Below are 11,016 nucleotides of genomic sequence, written 5' to 3' on the forward strand. Positions count from 1 at the left end.
TGAGCCCGTTAAATCAGTAAAATCCCGAAACATCATCACTGCTCCCAGTCCCGTCCCACTTAACGACAGAATTGCCGAGAGATGCATCATAGGGGATTCGGTTGCAGTGTGGACACCAGAGAACAGGGTGCACCCCCCGGTGCTGTGGCCCAGGGCACACACAGGCTCCTAGGCGGTGGCCCTGTACAGCAGGGCAGTGACACTGAAGGCAACGGGTGACCTGGACACCTGCAGAAACGGAGCGGTGGCGTTTCAGCTCATCTTGGAGTGCCTGTTGAGGCTCTGATTTCTCCACTTCCCATCCGGTGCTTTGCTAATGCAACTGGGAAAGCAGTGGAGGAGGGTCCACGTGGGACCCTGCGACCACCGCCCACGTGGGAAACCCAGAGGAAGTACCCCGCTCCTGACCTGGGCCGGGTCCAACTCCATCGGCTGTGCTCATGTGGGAGCGAACCGGTGGATGGAAGAGCTCTCTCTTTCTCTTATTCTGCCTTCCAAATAAATACTCAATTAAAAAAAAAACTAGGTAAACATTGGTGCTTAAAAATCCTTCAATATTTTCTGCAAGATCAAATTTTTAAGCTGTAAAAGGATTTTCAGGTGTCCATTTCATAGGGATGTTTTGGGGGTTTTGTTTTGTTTATTTTTATTGAAAAGGTAAATCCACAGAGACTGAGAGATAGAAAGATCATCCGTCTGCTGATTCACTCCCCAAGTGACCACAAGGGCCAGAGCTGAGCCTATCTGAAGCCAGGAGCCAGGAGCTTCTTCTGGGTCTCCCATGTGGGTGCAGGGTCTCAAAGCTTTGAGCCAACTTCTGCTGCTTTCTCAGGCCACAAGCAGGGAGCTAGATGGGAAGTGGAACAGCCAGACCTGAGCCGGCATCCACTCCAGCAAATGCAAGGTGAGGATTTAGCCACTAGGCCACCGAGTCGCACCCCACCCCCGCGATGTTTTAAATGACCGTAGAACAAATGTGATCCACCAGCTACCCTTTGACTTTTCTCTCCTACCACCGGCCTGCCTGCCTCCCTTCCCAGCCCACGGGGAGGATTCGAACCAGAAAAGGACAAGACCCATCACAGAACTCTGCGAGGCCTCCCTCTCCATGAGTCGGACTCTGGGACTTCGTGTGTGCCAGCGGTGCAGTAGCGGCTGCGCGCGGCAGGCGGCAGCCCCGGGCGCCCGGGCCCTGCTCCGCGCCCCCGGCTCTGCGCGTGGGACCGGCTGCGGTGCGTTGGCTCCAGGGCGGAGGGCTCTGCTGCGTGCAGGGTTCCAGGCCGAACCAATCTAGGTGCCCGGAATCGCTCCCTCCCGGCCCCGCAGCCGGTGCGGGGAGCCGAGCAAAAGGACGCGGAGGGGCACACCAGGCGCCCCGGCAGCCGCAGCCGGATCCCCGGGCATGCCAGAGGGCGGCTGAGCTGAGCCCATCGTCCGAGCGCGGAGCCCGCCGGGTCAGGAAGCTGGGGGACGCCAAGGGCACCGACTTGAGGGGACCCGCCCCGACCGTCCCCACCAGCCCCGCGCGGCCCGACAGGAGGGCGCACTGGGGACCGCGCTGGCGCCGCCGGGAGAGGGCGCCCGCAGACTTTTGGGGTCTGATGGGAGAGGGATAATAAACTTTTGCCTGAGGGACGTGCATAGTCGCCGACACACCACTCCTTTTGCCCTCGTGGGACGCCCAAAGCCCATTGAGCCGTCCTCAACCGTGCTACTCCGGGTCCGAAGTGGCATCAGCTCTTGGTTAAAGCTCATTCTGAAACAACTAAGCAGTAGAAGAGCCAAGCAAGAGACGTTAATGAGAGTTGTGAGAAGTTGGAAAGGGGCCTGTCTGGAGGTTAAGTCACGGCTTCCAACTCCGACTCCGTCCCCGTGTCCCATGTCACAGCGCCCTTTTGCGTCTCGCTCTGACCCAGTCCCCTGCGTATGGCCTGGGAAAACAGCAGAAGTTGGCCCTAGTGCTTGGCCAGCTGCAGCCACGTGGGAGACCTGGTTGGTCTGGCTCAGCCCTGACTGTTGCAGCCATTTAGAAGGTAAACCAGTGGATGGAAAATTGTCTCTCTGACTCAATAAAACTTCTTCCTAAAACAATGGGGGTACTGAGGCATGGCTACCCAGACCAGTGCAATGGAGTAGAAAGTCCGGAAAGAGACCCAACTACAAAGGGAAGCCACTGGGCCAAGACAGCCTTTGTGGGCAGTGGTGCCCAGAAACGCCAACAGCCGTCTGGAAAGAGATCAAACTGAGTCTGTCCCTGGCTCTGGCTCCGTGACCTGACGCAAACCAATCCCCAGCAGCGCGGAGGCCAACAGAGAAGTAGGAGAAGCATACAAGGAACTCCTGGGTATGTGCCCCTCTGTCCGGGTGTAAGCTTATCCAGCTGGAATGCCAAGTGCAATTCAAGATGAGTAAACTGTACCATGCACAGGTAATCAAATAAAAAAACACCATAAAATTGAAAAGCAAATTAAACACCTGGAGAAAATATTTGTTATGTATGTCATGAGTCATGGATTAACAACTGTTCGTTAAAAGGACTTTGAGAGAAAGGGAAAAAAAATCCAATAGAAAAACAGGCGAGGGCCCGGCAGCGTGGTCTAGCAGCTAAAGTCCTCGCCTTGAACGCCCCGGGATCCCATATGGGCACCGGTTCTAATCCCGGCAGCCCTGCTTCCCTTCCGGCTCCCTGCTTGTGGCCTGGGAAAGCAGTTGGGGATAGCCCCAAGCCTTGGGACCCTGCATCCGCATGGGAAACCCGAAAGAGGCTCCAGGCTCCTGGCTTATGGATCAGCGTAGCTTCGGCCATTGTGGCCACTTGGGGAGTGAACCAGCAGATGGAAGATCTTTCTGTCTTTCCTTTTCTCTGCAAATCTGATCTGCCTTTCCAGTAAAAATAAATATATTTTTTTAATCAACAAAGGAAACTTTCAAAATAGTGAAACCCAGGGAGCTGCAGGCCTAAAGAATCCACAGCCTGGAGCCCTGTGCAGCGGAGACGGCAGGGACAGACCTCATTTTATGACACAGGGTGGTCAGCAAGACACATTGCTAAATTAAAGATTAGACAACAGGGTAGGGGGCCAACTTCTGCTTTTTACATGGGAGAGAATACAAAACACACATGTGTCTGACTACCTCTGCAAGGAAGCACGGAGGTGTGTAACACCTTGTGGGGCTGGCGGCCTGTTGAGACCGAGAGGGCACCTAAGGACAGGGTGGACTGGACGAGAGGCTGGAGAGGGGCTCACTTCCTGCCGACCTGGCCACTCCACTTCCTATCCAACTCTGTTTGTGGCCTGGAAAAATAGTGAGGATGGCCCAAGCCGATGGGACCCTGCACCCATATGGGAAACCCAGAGGAGGCTCCTGGTTCCTGGCTTCGGATTTGCTCAGCTCTGGCTATTGCAGCCATTTGGGGAATGAATCAGCAGATGGAAGATCTCTCTCTCTCCACACCCGTCTTCTCTCTGTGCCACGTTTTTCCATAAAAATAAATAAATCTTTTACTATCTATCTATCCCAGAAGCCAGGGGTAGAGAGACTCCCTCTGGCTAAATGTCAGTGAATAGAAGAATGCCACTAATAATAGTAAGGAGACTGGACACATTGGAGAAGACGACAGCCTGTAAACCCAGGCAGAACAAACGAATAAGAACAGGAGCATAGACTGAATAAAGAAGTTATAAAATCCATATTTGACAAACATCAAGCTGACTGCTTGGTGGCAGCTGGAACTGAGAAAAAGCCAGTCTCGAACTATCCCTGCAAATGCTGACCAACCTTGGGTACAAGCCAGGAGCTTGTCAGCGGGGGACCAGATACACACTGGCTTACCCAAATGACCAGTTACGTCACCAGCCATGGGGCACAGCCGCTTCGCTGTGTGGTACACACCCTGAAACGGAACCCCACTCCAGTTGAATCCTAATGGAAAGCCAGGCAGATCCAAGATGAGGACCATCCTACTGGCCCATTCTCTTACCGAAATGCTAGGGCATGGGTGGGCATTCTGCTTGGCTGTTACGATGTCCACTTCTCACATCATAGGCCCTGGGTTCAGTCCTGGCCAGCTCCCTGGGAGTCAAGCTCTGGCCGTGGCTCCTGGCTCTGGCCGTGGTCCAGCCCCAACCACGGAGGACATCTGGATTACAGTGAGTTATTTTTCAAGTGTCCAACAACCTTAGATACCTGTGATGAATCTCAATTTATATTATATTTTTATTGCTGAATTTGACATGAAGCATGCAGGTTGTTTCTCGTTAACTCAGCGGATCCCTGCGTCTGATGTTTGGCCCAGTCTTGGTGAATTTTCAGTCCGTTGAAGACCAAGGTCACACATGTTTTCTCTCCCTTCTATCCTTCCCCAAATCCTCTACCTGAATGACTCTTTGGCGTGGAAAGGCAGTCCAGGGTTACGCCTGCCGGAGAAGTGACTTCCAGCCTAACTCATGTGCACACCCCTGTGGCCTTTATGGGTTGGAGTTGATCACATAGCTGGAGGAACTTGTCACATGCCATCATTGGGAGTAGGATAAAGGCTGGGGGTGCCAGGGAACCCAGGGAGACTCAGCCAGGGCCTGTGCGAGTATTGTGCTGCACGTTAAGCTGTTCCTTGGGGCCCCCAAGAAAGCTCTGGGCACTACTTCCAGAGAGCAGCCCGTAACACTGTCCCCTCAGCTACCCCATGCCAGGCTGCCTCCTCAGTGCCACTCCAGGGATGGGCCTTTGTGCCTGCCATCACTACCTCCTGGTCTGCCTGTATCTGGGGTGGACATGACGAGTGTGTGTTGATGTACTTCCTGTGTGTTCTCCTGTGGCAAGAGGGCCAGCCCAGGCAGAAATTCATGATGGTTAAAGATGAACTTATTTTTTAAGATTTATTTTTATGGCCCGGAGGCGTGGCCTAGTGGCTAAAGTCCTCGCCTTGGGCGCCCCGGGATCTCATATGGGCGCAGCTCCACTTCCCATCCAGCTCCCTGCTTGTGGCCTGGGAAAGCAGTCGAGGATGGCCCAAAGCTTTGGGACCCTGTAACCGCATGGGAGACCCGGAACAGGTTCCTGGTTCCCGGCGGCAGATTTAGAGAGAGAAGGAGACAGGGAGAGGTCTTCCATTCACTGGTTCACGTCCCAAACAATCTGAAGCCAGGAAGCAGAAACGTCTTCTAGGTCTGCCATGTGGGACTTGGACCTCTGCTACTTTCTCAGGCCACAGGCAGGGAGCTGGATCAGAAGTGAGGCAGCTGGGACATGGACTGGTGCCCATACGGGAGACTGGTACTGCAGGTCTGCTGTGCCACTGTGCCAGCCCCAACGGACTCTAACAACAGAAGCCGTGTTCCAGAGGGAAAGTGCAATGTAAAGGCGTAGCTGGGGCCCTGCATTTTGGCACTGCAGGTTAAGCTGCTCCTTGGGGCCCCCAGCCCTGTATCTGAAGGCCCAGGAGGGAGCAGATGCTAGCCCAAGTGCTTGGGTTCCTGCCATGTGTGGAGTCCTACAACGCACCAACAGCCCCAACATCTGCTCTTCCATAGCTTCTGTTATTCACTCAGAAAACTCTTACCCACCCATATTGCTGGCAGCCAATCTGGGTGAAATGCCCAGAGCCATAGGACAAGACTGGCTGTGCCTGCCCTGGGAGTTTGCCAGCTAAGTAGCTAAACTGGGGTATGCAGAATGTTATAACTGAGCTATGAACATTTATAGCAAGAAGAAAGTAGTTATGGCTTCCCCAACAATCCGCTGAGTACACATTTTAAAATGCAATAACCTGGGGCCTGACAGCGTGGCCTAGCGGCTAAAGTCCTCACCTTGGGCGCGCCGGGATCCCATATGGACCCAGGTTCTAAGCCCGGCAGCTCCACTTCCCATCCAGCTCCCTGCTTGTGGCCTGAGAAAGCAGTCGAGGACAGCCCAATGCCTTGGGACCCCGCTCCTGCGTGGGAGACCCGGAGGAGGTTCCTGTTTCCCGGCTTCGGATCAGTGTAGCACCGGCCGTTGCGGTCACTTGGGGAGTGAATCATCGGACAGAAGATCTTCCTCTCTGTCTCTCCTCCTCTCTGTATATCTGACTTTGCAATAAAAATAAATAAATCTTTTTTTAAAAATGCAATAACCTGTTATCTCCCTGGGAAATAAGGAGAACCTTTAACAGAGGCACTGATTTGTAAGTGCCACTCCAGGTGAGATTGTGGGGTGCCAGTCCGGGTCACCCTTCCGTGTTGGGAGGCTCCTTCTTGGCCAAGGAGGGCAGTGACAGCTGGGATAGTCACACATCTATGTACAGCAACAGCTTCTGGCACCTGCACAGCGCAATGCATGAGAGTGAAAAAAATGAATGAATGTCTCCAAAAAACAAACCTTCCAGAATGGGTCAGGTGCGGGCGGTTGGTACCATGGTGAAGATGCTGCCTGGGATAACTCGTCCCTAGTGGAGGAGCTGGTTGAAGTTCTAGTTTTGCCTCCTGATTCCTACACTTGCCAGTGCTTTGGGAAGCAGCAGTCACAGCTGGCCTCCTACCACCCATGTGGGGATCCTAATTGAGTTCTCAGCTCCCAGAAGGCTTGGGCGTGGCCCATCCCCAGCCATGGCGGGCACTGGGGGCTCTGCCTGTCCCACCATCTCTGTGTTTCTGTCTCAAAACAACAACAGCAACAAAAACAGGTAGAGTTGCTGCTTGCGATGTTGAATCCCATACTGGAGTACTGGCTCAAGGCCTGGCTGCTCCATTTCCGATCCAGCTCCCTGTTAACATGCCTGGGAAAGCAGAGGATGGCCCATGTGAGTGGGCGCCTATGCCCAAGTGGGAGTCCAGGAGCCAGGCCCAGCATCGAGGTACGATGCCAGCCTCCCTTCTGAGCGCTGCTTTGACTGCCGGCTGCTGTACTGCAGGTCTAGCTCCCTGACAATGCTCCTGGAAAAGCAGCAGAGGATGGCCCAGGTGCTTTAAACTCTGCCCCCCACGTGGGAGACCCTCAGAGAGCTCCTGGCCTCAACCTGCCCCAGCCGGGCTCAGCCCCTGCTGTTGTGCCCATTTGGGGAGTGAATCAGTGGATGAAAGCTCTCTCTCTCTCTACCTTTTTCTCTGTAACTCTTTCAAATAAATAAAGAAATCTTGAAAAGAGAAACGGAAACGTGTTAAGGAGGAATATAGGATGCCCATGGTGTGGAGCCACTAAACACAGGCCCACGTGTGGATGCCACAAGCCCACAGAGCGGCGGCACAGGTCATGAGTGGCTAGCAGCAGTCTGACCTTAAACAAAAGTGGTCATGATTTCAGTGGCTCAGCATGGTTCAAGTTCAGGCTCGCCTGACTTGATGTAGCATCTTGCGACATCCTACGCACCATCGGGTAATGGCTGTCAATGCTGTGGGCCCGTGGGAACAGGCAGGAGAGCCGGTCAGGCTTGCTGCTGCGTGTCCATGACCCAGGCAGTTCACCCAGAGGGAGGAGGAGGGGGCAGGGACATGAATTGGCACTGGCATGCTGGGCACACAGCACAGACCTGGAAAATATTTAGGATCCAGGGAGAAATGGATTCAGTTTGAATTTCAAACTTAAAAAAAAAAACTTAGGAAAATCACAAAGCAACCAGTTCCATTTATTTTGACATGATGAATCATGTCAATGTTACACCAGCACTATCGAGATTAATGACAAAATAACTTTTTTAAGTTTCATAATTTAACATTGTTCTTATTGCTCCCAAGACCAATTAAATAACCAGCATTTTGTTTCTTGCTTTGTGTGAATGAATACACAAATCAGTTCTCTTTTGTCAGCTACTTGCCCAGCTATGAAAAAAATATATATGTTTAGTCTTTCTGAGCAGTTAAGAACATCTCCCCATTAATAGGTCTATAGAGGAAGAGCAGAAAGGAACTTTTGAAACCCTGGGAGCACTATTGGGGCCGATTGTGTGGCTCACAAACCCTAATCTGCTCACATCACAGCAGCCCAGCTCACTTCCAATCCCTCACCACATTCCTTTCTGCAAGCTCTATTTCGGCTCAGCTTCACTTCGGCACACACACCCGCCTTTTTATAAATTCTGGAAATAAGACCGGGACAATTTTCATCATTGCCTTTTTCATAAAATAACTGATCATCCCCAAATGGTTCTGATTGAAATGACACCCTGCGCTGGGGATGTAATCAGCGCATAGAAGAGCCTGCGGGAGGCGCCGCTGTGAAAGCCTCATCTCAGAGCCATGGGACTTCACGGAAACCTGTTACAGAAGTGCTTACGCCTTGCTATCTGAGAACACAGAGAACTTGAAGGCCTTTTTTTTTTTTTTCCAATGTTTTATTTCATTATTTAAAAGGGCAAAAGTACAGAGAGATCTTCCATCCCTGGGTTCATCCCCTAAGTGGCCACGACCTGGCCAACGTTAGGAGCTCAGGACTCCATCTGGGCCCCCCACGTGGGTGCCAGGGCTCCAAAGGACTGGACCATCACCTGCCTCCCAGGGGCGTTAGCAAGGAGCTGGACGGGGGACACTTGATTCCACAGCCTGGGCCACGGATACCGTGTAGGGCCTCCCAGGCAGTGGCTTCGCCCACCGTGGCACCATGCCTGCCGCTGGAGGACTGGCATATCTTTCTCTTGGCTTTGAAAAGCCATATTGCATCTTTCATCTTCAGCAAAAATCCCAAATGGATGTGCTTATCCACGTTTGATTTTTAATTCAAGCTGATGGTGTCCTGATGGCTTTTCCGACGGTAAGAACGCAGCTGGGAGCCGCACTCGGGGTGGCTAATGCTCTTTGGTGATGTACAGAGCACTGCATGCCAGAGCCAGATACATAGACTTGTCTTCTCTCCCACACACCTGATCTGGCAGTCGACCTTGGTCACATCAACATTATGGCTTTTTTTTTTTTTTTAAGATTATTTGTTTATGGAGCCAGTGAGGTAGCTCCAACAGGCTAATCCTCTACCTGCAAGTGTTGGCAACCCATATGGACCCTGGCTGGTGTCCCTGCTACTCCACTGCCTATCCAGCTCCCTGCTTGTGGCCTGGCAGGACGGCCCAAAGCCTTAGGACCCTGCACCCACATGGGAGACCTAGAAGAAGCTCCAAATTCCTGGCTTTGGATTGGTTCAACTCCAGCTGTTGCAGCCATTTGGGGAGTAAACAGCAGACGGAAAATCTCTCTGTCTCTCCGTATCTCTGTAAATCTGCCTTTCTAATAAAAATAAATATTTAATGATTTATTTGTTTATAATTATTATAAACATAGATTATTACAAATTACAGTTATAGAATTACAGTGCGGAAGAGAGAGAGGGAGGAATCTTCTGAATGCTAATTCACTCTCCACATGGCTGAGGCCAGGTTGCCCACATGGATCATAGGGGCTCAACGCTTGGGCCATCTTTCACTGTTTGGCAGATCCGTTAACAAAGGGTTGCACCAGAAACGGGCCAGACATCCTATATTGGAGAGCTGATTTAGCTTCAGTTGCCTCATGTCACTTGCAGCTGTCTGCTAGTGTACCCGGGAAGGCAGCAGGCGATTGCCCAAAGAAGCAGGAGCTGCTTCCAGGTCTCCCACATGGGTGCAGGGGCCCAAGGACTTAGACCACCCTCTACTGCTTTCCCAGGAAGCTGGATTGGAAGTGGAGAATCCAGGACACAAACCAGTGTGCATACGGGAGGTTGGTGCCACAGACGGAGGCTCAACCTCTTATACCATGACACCAGTCCCACCCCTTGGCTTTCTCACTGGGAGGGGCAGGTCCCCGGCACCTGCCACTGAGGCTGTGTGATGGGCATACGTGGCTCTGCCTGAGCACACGGCACTGAACGCGGAGCGGAGACAGTGTCCACTACTCCTCCCCCGGGCCGGGTCCATGACATGCAGGGCTGGCTCCATAGGCCCAGTGTCCTCAGAGAGGAAACAAAGGGTTCCCTGTCCCGCCCTCCTGGGCAGCGGCCTGGGTCCAGCTCACCTGCCCCCTCACCTGGCCTCTGAGCCTCCTGCCTATACCTCTGGGACCACCTAAGGGGCTCTGGGTCATGTTGTGCCTGCTCCCCACTGTGTGGCTTTGAGTGAGTGATCCTTAAGGGTCACAAAGGCCAGACCGACCTCCAGACCCTGCCAAATGCTCAGTGCCTGCCTGATGATGACCCAACAATTGCTCCCAGTGCTGCTGGGAGGAAGAGGCTGGGCATCCACACCTCCCCAGCACCCACGAGCTGCCCCTTCCCACAGGACCCTCACAGCCCTCTCCCCAGCATTCCTAACGACTCGGCTTCCACCACTGATATCTGCCAATCACCCCACAAGGGAGGGAGGTGGGGCAGAGCTGTAGCCGAGGGGTGATTCTTTTTCAACAAACGTCACACCCTTTCCAACAGATGATACTGAAGCAACTGGAGATGGGCACGCTCACAGCTCACACAGCCAGCAGCTCACAGATTCTGCAGCTCATAGAGTGGGGCAGAAAGCACACATGAGACACCGCTACCTGCAGTGTATCCTGGCATCCTGTATAGACACTGGTTCGAGTCCCAGCTGCTCCACTTCACTTCCCATTCAGCTCCCAACTAATACGTCAGGGAAAGCAGAAGAAGATGGCCCCAGCGCACGGGGCCCTGCACCCACGTGGGAAATTGGGAAAAAGTCCTTGGCTCCTGGCTTTGTTCTGGCCCAGCCCCAGGTATGGCAGCCATTTGAGTACTAAAACAAGGGATGGAAGTTCTCTCTCTTTCATTCTGAACTCTGCCTTTCAAATAAATAAAATAAATATTTCTTTAAAAATCAATCGGAAAAAAAAAATCAATTGGGAGGACTCGGCGCGATAGCGTAGTGGTTAAAGTCCTCTCCTTCCATGCGCCAGGATCCCATATGGGTGCCTGTTCTAATCCCGACAGCTCCACTTCCCATGCAGCTCCCTGCTTGTGGCCTGGGAAAGTAGTTGAGGACGGCCCAAAGCCTTGGGACCCTGCACCTGTTTCGGACACCTAGAAGAAGCTCCTGGCCTCGGAATGGCTCAGCTCCGACCATTGTGG

Source organism: Ochotona princeps, chromosome 17 (assembly GCF_030435755.1).
Source record: "Ochotona princeps isolate mOchPri1 chromosome 17, mOchPri1.hap1, whole genome shotgun sequence".
Taxonomy (NCBI): Eukaryota; Metazoa; Chordata; class Mammalia; order Lagomorpha; family Ochotonidae; genus Ochotona; species Ochotona princeps.